Below are 12,501 nucleotides of genomic sequence, written 5' to 3' on the forward strand. Positions count from 1 at the left end.
AATGGTAAATTTTGTCAAATATATTCTACCATACACACATGCAAAAAAGATACAAGGGCTCAAGTCAATGTGGGCAACTTTCTCAAAAAGTTCTGATGAAGGAAAAGTAATAGGACAAGTCAGTCAGAGGAGGAATTTTTAATGTGGAAGATACTTGAGCATATTTATCAGCCTGGAAGGGATCATTAGAGAAGAAGAAAAGTAGAGATGTACATCTGTTATTCAGGCAAAAGGTACACAAATATTGAGAATATACATTAAAATTACAGCAGACATTGAGGACTATACTTCCAGAAATGTGACTGGGTCTTTGGGGACTGATAAGCCTAGTGTTTTATATAATGATACCCAAATACCATAATATTTAAAATTTGTCTACACATAGACTCTAAGCAATTTTAATCACATCGACAACTTTTCTGTAGGAATTTCCTTATAAGTAGTTCACAAAATAATTCAAATAAATTTTTATATCAATGACTTACTGGCGTTTTGTTTATTTGTTTGTGTTTTTTGTTGGGGTTTTTTGTGTTTTTCTGGAGGAGGCAGCTTTCTTCACTTGGTTTATTTGTTTAACTTCCTGTAAACTCATATTAAGTATGAGTTTAGGTGAAATGGAAAATATTTTAGTTTCTAATCATCTTCTAATCACTCTTTGTTTGTTTGTTTTTGAGACAGAGTCTCACCCTGTCGCCCAGGCTGGAGTGCAGTGGCAGGATCCAGTGCAAACTCTGCCTCTAAGGTTCCAGGGATTCTCCTGCTTCAGGCTCCTGAGTAGCTGGGATTACAGGGGCCCGTCAACGTGCCCGCCTAAGTTTTGTATTTTTTTTTAGTAGAGACGGGGTTTCACCATGTTGGCCAGGCTGATCTCGAACTCCTGACCTCAAGAGATCCACCCACCTCGGCCTCCCAAAGTGCTGGGATTACAGGCGTGAGCCACTGCGCCCGGTCTAATTACTCTTAATGCCTCTTTGGACATAAGGTTAAGTAAAAAGCAAAGAGTGTGGTGCAGTGACAGCATGATAGCTTCTAAAGTCCAGAAAGTGGTTCTTGCAACATGTGGAGGTTTGCACAATTACTATGTTGCGCTTGCAATCCATCTCCTTCTTCCCCGATGAGCGATGAGCGAGGGAGGTTGGGAGCAACTGCCACACATAAATAATGAAGCTACATGTTGGCTTCTATTATCTGGCAACCTGAACCGATGATAAATACATTTGTATATATCCTTTTATTTGAAGTTGGCAGTAGTATTTGCTTTGATCAACTTTTTTATGTCTTTTTTCAACCATTGTCCCTACTGTCCTTTAAATATTCTCATTTACTACTCCAACCTGTAAGAAACTTAGCCAGCTAAATGTTCAGTTTTGCAGGATCTACACCTCTGCACCTGTTTTTTACTCTTGTGGCTGAAGTAGTGAAAGATCATGTGTAAGTTCATGTGTAACAGTTTCAGTTTTGCAGTGCTTTATCTCTATGTAACAGGCAACTATTCATGAGAAAGGAAGTTTGAGACTTGTAGGTAAAAAACCACTACCCAAATTCCAGGAAAATGTCCGTTTACTGGAGGTTTTTTTGTTTTGTTTTGTTTCTTCCTTTAATAAGATGCCTGTAGTCAGATTAGCATTTGGGTCATACTTCAAATACTTTAAATTAATTAGACTTATAAAAGCAAGTTTATTTCCATGTATCAGCTGAACAGTTTTCTTCTGCATAGGGCAGTATTTTCTGTGATCATTGAGCCACACAGGACATGTTTCCTTGTGTAAACGAGCACTACCTAATCAAATATAGACTTCTTTTCTTTCCTTTTTTTTTTTTTTTTTTTGAAATGGAGTCTTGCTGTGTCTCCCAGCCTGGAGTGCAATGGCCGTGATCTCAGCTCACTGCAACCTCCGCCTCCTGGGTTCAAGCGATTCTCCTGCCTCAGTCTCCCGAGTAGGTGGGATTCAGGCGCCCACCACCATGCCAGGCTAACTTTTGTATTTTTAGTAGAGACAGAGTTTCACCATGTTGGCCAGGCTGGTCTTGAACTCCTGACCTCAGGTAATCCGCCTGCTTCAGCCTCCCAAAGTGCTGGGATTACAGGCATGAGCCACTGCGCTAGGCCAACTATAGGTTTCAATAGCTTAACTTTTCAAAACTTTGACACATATAAACATGTGTATACTTTAATTATATATGTGTACAGGCACCAATTATAGCCTGTTGCTGTGATTTCAAGTGTGAGCTTCATGAATAATTTTCCATGCCCCATAAAATGGATAAAGCATAATGACTGTTATTTCATAACTTCCTCTTTTGGTGGACTATCCTTTTGCAGAGGAAGAAAAAAAAATGTAACTAGAGAAGAGAGTTGAGCAGAGAACCGAGATCTTTGACGTGGTAGTAGTTTGTCTCAACCCGTGAAACAGCTTAACAAGCGACTATAACAGCATTGAGGTAAGAACAGTTACTTGCTATTTTTCATTTTATTATTTGGATTGCTATTTATATAGCAACAATTTAAATGCTGACCAGATTACAGTGTAGATTAGATAAACCTGATACCTCTTTCAAGTAAGTAACCGACATTTTAAATAAAAGGTTTAATAAATTGACAAAGCTTCAACTTCATATACAAGCTTTTAAAAACCTGGACAAATTTAAAGTTTTCATTGATCTCCAAATTATTTTACCTGCAAAATAAAACGTTATCATTCTTGTGTATGTGTAATTTTGCACACAATTTAGTGCTGAGGAAGCATTTGGATTATTAACAAATTTGATAACTTTTCTTCTTCCCCAGCTCTAGATTATTTCTAATATTCTCTCACAGATACACTTTTGTTCATTTTGCATATTATTAGTTGAGCACTTTCCAGAAAAAAAGCATTCTTACATTTGTTTTTACCCACTGTGAAAATATATTATTATATCATTTAAAATATGACATTTCAGTACTGTATTTTTATATTGCTTCATAATATTTGTTTAGAAAAATTAATTTGTAGTGTAGACAGCATGATTTAAAAATTTAAATGAAATATGCAAATCTAATTTTTAAAATTTATTGTTTTCTAAGTTTAATTTGTATTTATAATGCTTAAAATATAGTAAGAATGAAAACAAAGATATTTGGATTGATAATTGGAAATCAAACTAAACTGAAACTGATCTTATTAGTGAAATTCTAAAATAATCTAGATCCTAGAAACTTTTATTCTCATTTGCACTAATCTAGAATAATACCTACACATATTAAGTGTATTTAATACAATTGTATTCATAATATAGCAATTTTTAAATCTTCCTTTTAAAAGCTGTTGGTTTCTTTATACTTTGGTAAAAACATTAAAGAGTGTTTAATACCGCTTTGAAAAGAAAAATCAGTTTAAGTGAACTACTCGGGCTATATATACATATGGAAGTTTGAAGAGTTTGCCTCTGAGCATTTTCATAACTGAATCATTTTGAGAAGGTTTCATACATCACACATTTATCATGTGAGATTTGGTAAGTGTAAATATCCCAAGACGTATTTGAAGCTGTCTTAATTTGGTTTGAAAAAAATTAGGTCAATCTCATGCCTTCCAAAAAAGAAAGTCCACATTATCCCATCAATTAATAGATTTAATTTTCAATAAAATTTGGTAAATGGTGCTGTTATACTGGGTCTAGTATGTTACCTAGTACCTAGTTGGTTTTTTGTTTGCTTGTTTGTTTTACCTATTTTCATGCACTATATCAATAGTTGCTGTCTTCTTATTGTAGGGGAAAGGAAAGCAGACTGTTAGTGTTACAAACACAGATGTGAACTGTTGAATCAAATTTAACACATTAACTTGGTGAAAATTTTAAAATTAAGTTGATGGTTATGAGAAATCCGTTACAATTGTATGTCTTCATCTTTATCACACACTAATTAAACACAACTGCTTGTCAGGTCTGGTGGATCAAGCCTGTAGTCCCAGCTACTTTGGAGGCTGAGGCAAGAGAATGGCTTGAGTCAGAAGATCAAGACTGCAGTGAGCTCTAATTGCACCACTACACTCCAGCCTAAGTGACAGAGCCAGATTCTGTCTCTAAAAATATAAAAATACAGAAAATTTAAAAATAAACACAACTACTTCCATCAGAAGTTCAAATGTCCACAATTTTAACTATGAGATATTTTGATATCATGAGCTATTAAGTGCTATATGTAGTATGGTTATAACTAAATAATGGCTAACAATCACAAGGAGGCATAGCCCAAGGTAATTACAATATAAGTTGGTCATAAGTGTAATTCAGAACAGTAAATGAAGGCTAAAGCACCAGAGAAGATACTGTCTTTCTGGCAAGACAGATTTGTTGTTGCTGTTGTTGTCAATAATTAATAAAGTCTGAATGAACATCCTAGTTCTAGATTACGGAAAATAAGTTTTTAAGTTGTTCTCTCTTTGAGAAAATTATCTTTACATAAGAAAAAAAGCGTGCTCATCTAAGTTTCCATGCTAATATTAATAGTAAATTAATATTAACAAATATTAAATATTTAATATTATTGTTTATTCATCATAAATAAATATGATACATAAATTATTATTGCAAAATATAATTTTTCCTTCTGAGCTGTAGATATATATTTTACTATGTTTTAGTAGATTATGTTTATGTGACATAATTATCTAATAAGTTTTCATTGAATCTAATAAAAGTTGAGGTCGGATGACTGCTGTATATAGTATTGTGAAATTTGGTCTCTGTCTTAATAAGACATAGTTTGATTGTGTGAAGTGGATGATCTTCTTGGGGATCTATTAAACTATTCGTTCCAGGGTTGATGCTGCTAATCTTACAGTTAAATGGATGTTCTCCTCCTGCTTCACAAGATGACCTTCCCAAAGTTGCTCATCTACAGAAATAGAAAAGAATGATCTACTTATAGAGGGCTCTATCCCACTCCAACGAATAAACATACATTATTTTTCAAATAATAATTACATTTAGGAATAATAGTGCTATTTGTTTTTGACATAAATTACTAAACTTCCAAAAGAACATTGAAGCATTTAGGTTTTGTTTAGTTGTTTTGTTTCCTCTTCTTTTGGCCATTTTCCCATTTGCAAGAATAAAGAGAAGAAAGCTTATTGCCTGGAAGAAAGATTATAGTTTGGTGCACAGACATGACCTGTTTTGAATTGAAAAACAAAAATCTTCGTATCCTAGATAATGTGGGCCTTTCAGCAATTTAAAAGCAAATTTGTGCCCTCCTGTGTTTGTTGACTTTCTATCTATTTTTAATAAATGTAAATTCCAAATGATTGCTATATTTGCATATTCACATATATTATAATTAAAATATGCTAAATAAATAAGAAATTATTATGATTGCAAAAATATGGGCTATGTCAGTACATGAGCTCTGTGTGATAAAATATGTATCATTTTCACAAAGAAAATAATTTGTATAGATATAAAAATAAGGGTAAGCCATTTTATATTTCTGAATATTTCCATTTAAAAAATAAATGAAATGGAATCTAATTTACACATCTGCATTGTACAAAATAAAACCACTGTTCATTAATTTTTAATCTTTAAAATGTAACTTGTTATTTGAGAATTAGTATAGTTCTGTTATTTGTCTGACATCATTGATGCTTTTTATTATTTTTTATTAACTAAAGTTAGGCGCTTAAATTTAATGTTTCTAAAATTCCTTCCAGTTTTATTTTTCATCTTTATATACATTTTCTAAATATAGGTTTTAACTTTTTATTTAATTTTTTAACTTTTAATATTATGGAGGAAAATACCAGATTTGCATATTTAAATCCAAATTTAAATAAAAATGTCATAGAATCATTCATTAATATTGGAACCTTGGAAAGCAGATGAAGAATGAAATTAGCCTATTGGTGTTGCTCCATAAACTATTATAAAATTTCATACTTCATTATTATTCTACTTTGCAGATGTTTCATCGTAAGCCTTTAGTTTTTCTTAAATAGGTAGTGGTTATCACATTCTCAAACTTTTTTTTGACTTGGAAAAAAATAAATTGCAATATGATTTTGAGAAAAATCACCACAGTTGTGATTTTGAAAAAAATTAAATTTTTTTAAAGTATACCTTAATTCAATTTATTTTCTCTTTGCACAAGAGAAAAATTTTAAGTAGGTTGCTTTTATTCTCATTCTATGTAGGTGAATAGAGCTGAATTAGAGGAGCAGCAAAATCATTTTCTATGAAATTAGGCGGCCTTCTGAATAAAACACAATCATATATCTGATGGCAGTGAGTTTTCTTAAATGCTCACCAGAAACTCTTGTTACACTTCACCTACTTTAAAACACCTTATTTAGAAATACTTGGAAGCTGAAAAATGTTGTAAAAATAAAAAAGTGTAATGAACCCCTTATATCCTTACCTAGATTTGCTTAAATATTTTATTCCATTTGCTTTATAATATGCTCTCGTTTTCTTCTTTATATTTTTCTATGGTCATAACTTTTTTCTGAACAACTTTAGAGGAAATCACACATAACAAGGTCTTTCAGTCTGTATTTTCCAAGAATAGAGATAATCTCTTATATAATGGTTACATTCAATTATCTACTTCATAAATTTACATAGCTACACTACTTTTATTTAATATTTGCCCATGTTCCAATTTTGCTGTTTTCAAATAATACATTTTTAAATACTTCCCCTCCAGTAAATCACCCAGTCTGGAGTCAATTATCACACTTAGTTGTCTTCTGTCTTTTTAAAATGTATTGTTGCTAAATGTTAAGTAAAAAATGTTTATTTTTATAGTGTAAAGCATGATTTAAGATATTTATACATGGTGGCTAGATGTATAATGGATCAATTGAACTAATATATGCATTACTCAAATACTTTTTGTAGAGAAAACATTTAAAATCTAATCTCTTAGCAATATTTAAGAATAGAATACATTGCTATTAATTATAGTCACTATGTTGTACAATAGATCTCTTGAATGTCTTGTCTCTTTAGTCTCCTTTTGTCTGGAATATTTCCATATTATTTCTTTGTCTTTTATGAAAATGAAGATTTTAATGAGTATGGTGTATTCACCAACTCTTTTTTTCATTTTAATGAAGTGCTCCTCCTTGTTTATTTTTCTGACATTTCCCTGATTAGATTATGGTTATGCACTTTCTGCTGGAATTCCTCACAGGTGATGTTTCCTCTCCTGCTATCATATGTAGAGGCACATGAGCCTCTTATGTACCACATTGTTAATGTTCATTTTTGTTGCCTAGTCAAGGTGTTGTCTGATTTCTCTATTGCATAATGATGGCTCCTCATCAAAAATTTCCCCTGAGATTTAACATTCATTGATGTTCTTGTCAAATGTAATCTTTACTATAATGGTTGCAGTATGATGGCTTTACAACTTCAGCATTCCCTCCACATTTGCATTAGTCTTTCCCAATCTACTGTAAGCCAAAGAACTCCCATCTTCAACATATATTTCATTATTAATTTATGTATCTATATGTTACTGCTATGGATTCATGAATTTCCTTTTTCTATGACTCAATTATTTTGGTGCTTAAATTGTTCACATTTGACCAATGGAGCCCATCCATTCTATAACAAACCTTCCTCCCTTCCTTCCTTCTTTCCTTCCTTCCTTCCTTCCTTCCTTCCTTCCTTCCTTCCTTCCTTCCTTCCTTCCTTTCTTCCTTCCTTCCCTCCTCGCTCCCTCCCTCCCTTTATTTCTTTCTTCCTCCCTTCCCTCCCTCCATTTGTGCCTCCCTCTCTCTTTCTGCTTCCCATTCAGGGTGATCAAGTACTCCTTTTACATACAGTTAGGTTCATTATTCCCAATTTTAGGTTGTTTCCCTTTACATTTTTATTGATTTAATTTTATTTTTTGAGTCAATTAATTTACTTTAAATCTTTTTTTAACCTGTAGATATTAAGTGTTGCTTGTCTTAGACATTTCTGCTAAACAAATTTGATGCACCTTAACTCAAATGCTACTGATACAGTTCAAAAATACCTGCTTAAGTTTGGAATTGAGCTTTTATCTTTGTATTTCAAATCTCTTCAATCTACATTTAGTCTGAAGTCAAATTATCCTCCTTTGCATTCCAAAAAGTGACAATTTCAGAAAAGAAAGTAGATAGCTATAGTTGCACTGGTAGTTCACTTATCTTATGGGTTTATTATTCCAGGGGTTTTAAAAGTTAAATGGGCATGTTATCATTATATTTACAGAACAAATAATTATGTAAATAAAGACAAGAACAATCATAAATGTAGTATAGTTTATGAGCTAAAAAAATTTTCATTATTTTATATGTGATTCTAGAATATTCCTGCCCCCAATACTTCCTTATATTCTACTCCGGCATTCATAACTGAAAATAAACCCTAAAATTCATAATAGGAAGAGAAATTTGTGGTTGGTGTCAACAGATCCATTTTCAAGTTCCATTTTATCACTTACTGACTGTGGAACTTGAATAAGTTACATCTCCTGTATTTCTAGACATCTACCTTATAACCCTAAATAAAAAACAAATTCATACCTCCTCAACTTTTTACCAATTTCTGGGCTCATACCCCACACAGATTATTAAGTCTATACACTCAGATGTTAAGAGGCATCTGAAATTCAACATGCCCCAAATAAACCCCTCATTTCCTTTCCCTCTGTCTGCTCCATCATCAACCTTCTTTGTTTACTAAATAGCACCACCTTACTCCCTTACCCCCATTATCCAGGCCAAAAGTATCCTTAATTTATTTTTCTTTTCCTCACCTACACTCCATCTATCAGCATGCCTGTCTGTTCTGTTCCCAAAAGATATTCCAATGCTAACCAGAATCACCTGTTTCACATCTTGAGCAAAGTGTAAGACACTGTCATCTCTGTTCTAGATGTCTCTGTTTTTGTGGTAGCCTATTAAGAAACCTCTTTTTCTATTCTTGCATCCCTACCAATATGACCATTTAAAATATCCATCAAATCATGTGACTTCTTCCTCAAAATTCTTCAATTGCTTCTTATTTTAATTAGGATAAAATCCAGATTCCTCACTATAGCTTATATGTCTTTGTGTCTTCTCTCATATCCTATCTTTCATCTCTTCATTCATGATATTCTGGCTCTACTCCTCATTTTCCCCCCAGAGTATTCTGAGCTCATTCCTGACTCAGGGACTTTCCACATGCCCTTCTCTTTTCTTGGCATGCCCACATACCTTATTGTGACAATCTCTTCTTTATTCAGGTCTCTTCTCAAACATATCTCCTAATAGATGCCTCCCATAGTCCACTACATATTTAATTGTAGTATTCCCCACCCCATCACTCTGTCATTTTACCCCATTTTAATGTTACTGATAGCACATAAAATGTTACACAACATGTTAATTTTTATTTCTTTATCCAATTATTTATTATATGTTTCTTTCACTAGAATGCAAGTTCCCTGAGGGCAGAAACTTGGCCTTTGTTGTTCATGCTACTTTTACATTTTCTAGTAAAATAAATGGAGTATAGTAGGTCCTCAATAAATAAAAAATGATTAAGTGAAAAGCCTCAACATTTCTGAGCCTTATATATAAAAAAAGCATAATAGAAATAACTATCTTCCAACGCTGTCTTGAGGAGGCCAGTATTCTAAACTGCCATGCAAATGTCAAGTGTAGTTTCTTTTGTCTGTGTTGTGTCAAACGAACTGAGACCCAAAAGTGGTCCTTGGAGACAACAAATAGACAGAGAAGTTCTCTTTTTTTCCGTGCTGGCAATTTTCCACTGAGCTCAAAAGAGACAAGTTCATAATGACTGCCACTAACTTTTTAGAATCCTGGGGTGCAAGACCTCTGCATTTCTTGCCCCATTGTTTCTGCCCTTCTCCTGCCTTGCTGTTGCCCCCAAGAAAAGCATGCACCCACTCTTCCTTGACAGTTAGGGTTCATTGTTTTCCTCAACCACATGGAAGAGTAATCTCCTTCCAGAATCCTTTCCTGATTAGCCATCTGCCTATGCTGGCCTCACATCTATGTGTATTTTCAATATTGTTTTGTAATTACTTCCTTGTTCTATTTTTGATCTTGAAATGGATTATAAAACTGCTCTAGGAAAATTCTTTATCTTGTACATCCAAAATATCAAGCTTAGTTATATGTATTAACATATAACCAAGTTTTTGAGATCATAAGGCCCTAAATAATAAAACCAATGATAATGATGATAATTGCAATGTTAGTAATAATAACAGCTCTGCTATTTCATGTTAAACTTTTTTTGTATCATCATATGTCAGGTGCTTCACGTGATTAACGCATTTAATGCCCTCATCAGTCCTATGCAATAAGTACTATTATTTCCACTTTACAGATTTAAGGAAAAATATAGAAGTTCAGAGAGGTAGGTAGCTTAATAAAGGCCATGCAATTGATCTACCTTTAAACTGGATCTGCATCATATTTATATATGACCTATAGCACTTATTTTTTGAGAAGCAAAGTAGGTAAATCTGTGGTTTAGTTACAGTTAAGAATTTATGGATTATTATGATGCAGCCTTAAGCCAGAAATCTTACAATTTGGTGGAGTAAATATTAAAAGAAATATATTTTAAGACACAGCATAAAAAATAGAAGGTGCCACATGAAAGATCAAAATAATTTAGAACTGTACTTCCAGGTGCAGTGATGGTTACAAGGCTCCCTGGAGGTGGCAGGTTTAAAGTTGAACTATTAAAATTGTTTCATTAGGTGGAGAAAAGTTGTGATAATAAATTTTTAGAAGAGTTCAGAAAAATTTCAAAGAAATAAAAATTCTAATATTACAGTAATTTAATATTGAGCTTTAACTTAATATTGAAACTTTTAAAAAAAATTGAGCCTTTTTAATATTGAGCGTTATCTCCTACAGTGCTACCATAGGAGATATTTGATGGCTCTGACTTTATGGTTCTTCTCAGGAAGTGGGTTATGTGATGAGAGGATTTTAACTCTTGCGAGAAGCTCTGTTTTCATTTTAAAGTGAGTTTATTCATGAAGTCATATATCAAGCACTATACTTTGGGCACTATTTTAGGTGCTGGGGAAATAGTGATGGACAAGATCAAGTTTCTACCCTCAAGGAGCCTTCAGTCTAGTGGAGAAAGCATTGAGTAAACTAGTAAAGAAATAAATTTTAAAGGGACTTTTAGATAATGATAGTGACCAGAAGAAAATCCAGCAGAGTAAAAGGATAGAGAGAAGATAGGAAAAACATCTTTAAGTAGATGGTCTCCTGAGATGGTCTATTTGAAAAGGTAATATTTAAGCTAAGACCTGAACAACGAGAGGATTGAGTCCCATGCAGAGGACTCCGGCAAGAGTAGTTCAGGAAGCGTGACTGACCGGCGTAAGAGTCAGAATGAGCTTGGCACATCTGAGAAGTAGAAAAGAGTCTGGGTCTCAAAGGATGGTGGGAGATGAAGCTCAGGAGCTGGAGTTGAGAAAGGGCCAAGTCACATAGACTGCAGACCAAGGAATGGACTTGCACATATGAGCAAACATTTGCAAGGACAGGCACGTGTGTTAATTGTGGATGGGAATGCAATGAATGAACCATTATCTCTGGCTAACACAGGCTTGGAAAAACTGTTGTTTGAAGAGAAACAGGAATTACTACATAGGTAAAAGTTTCATAGGAGATAAATTATTACATTCAGGTGAATTTCAGATAAGCCAAGTTTACCTTGATGAAAGTGAAAGGAGCTCAAGTATTATTTAAATTTGTAAAGATAATGTTTTCAGCAAAAATTGTCATGGAATAGTTGACTCTAATCACAGTCATTTGAAGATATGTACACTGATTTCTGATAATGGTGTCATCATGCAACTTAGTTTCTGCATGGATATGAAGCAGAAAAGACTACAGAAACAACTACATTTCAGCCTCCAGAGACAGCAGATGTTCCCTTGTTTATTGTTCCCAAATCCCAGTACCAATAGCTACTGGGCCCCTGGCAACATCAGCCTGCTCCCTTAAAAGTAGACGTAAAATTACTCTGCCATTTTCCATAGTGATTGTATATTGCCTATGATTTATTTTTATTATCCTAAGAGGTATAAATGACCCATATCACTACATTTTACATCTCTGTTAGTTGGACACTGCTTGCTTTAAGGGGTAGGAGGTTGGGGCTGTGATTTGGAGAAAGAATATAGAATAGCTTACTGAAAAGACTTTTTACATTGAGTAAACAGAATCAATATTTATTTGTTAGGGATGATGAGAAAAAATGGCCTTCCCTCATACTTAAGAAGTTAATAACAATAATTATAGATGCTTCTATTTCTGGTTTGGGTTAAAAGCTGCCCATAAAAAAACATTACCTGGCCTTGGACTGAGTGTGTACTAGAAGGATGACAATCATGTTGTCCCCAGGGCAGTCAGATGTGTTGCTGTAGGAGCCAGAAGCTTACTTTTGAGTGCTACTGGCAACCTCCAAATAGAGAACCATTGTGCTACTGGTATTACAGAGTGTGGA

The 12,501-nt window shown here is 33.6% G+C and overlaps 1 protein-coding gene across 7 annotated transcripts in view; it reads left to right on the top strand.

The window, feature by feature from the left end:
* Positions 1-2,268: 2,268 nt before the first annotated feature.
* MBNL1 (muscleblind like splicing regulator 1) overlaps positions 2,269-12,501 on the top strand; it is a 222,840-nt gene continuing 212,607 nt past the window's right edge. For 4 of the 7 annotated variants that reach the window (XM_031935249.1, XM_023232106.2, XM_023232109.2 and 1 more), the window contains exon 1: positions 2,324-2,442. The gene's annotated coding sequence lies outside the window, so the exon portion shown is untranslated. Of the gene's footprint in view, positions 2,443-12,501 lie in introns of all 7 variants that reach the window. The other 3 variants (XM_023232088.2, XM_023232095.1, XM_023232103.1) reach the window with 3 other exon arrangements.

Source organism: Piliocolobus tephrosceles, chromosome 2, assembly GCF_002776525.5.
Source record: "Piliocolobus tephrosceles isolate RC106 chromosome 2, ASM277652v3, whole genome shotgun sequence".
Lineage (NCBI taxonomy): Eukaryota > Metazoa > Chordata > Mammalia > Primates > Cercopithecidae > Piliocolobus > Piliocolobus tephrosceles.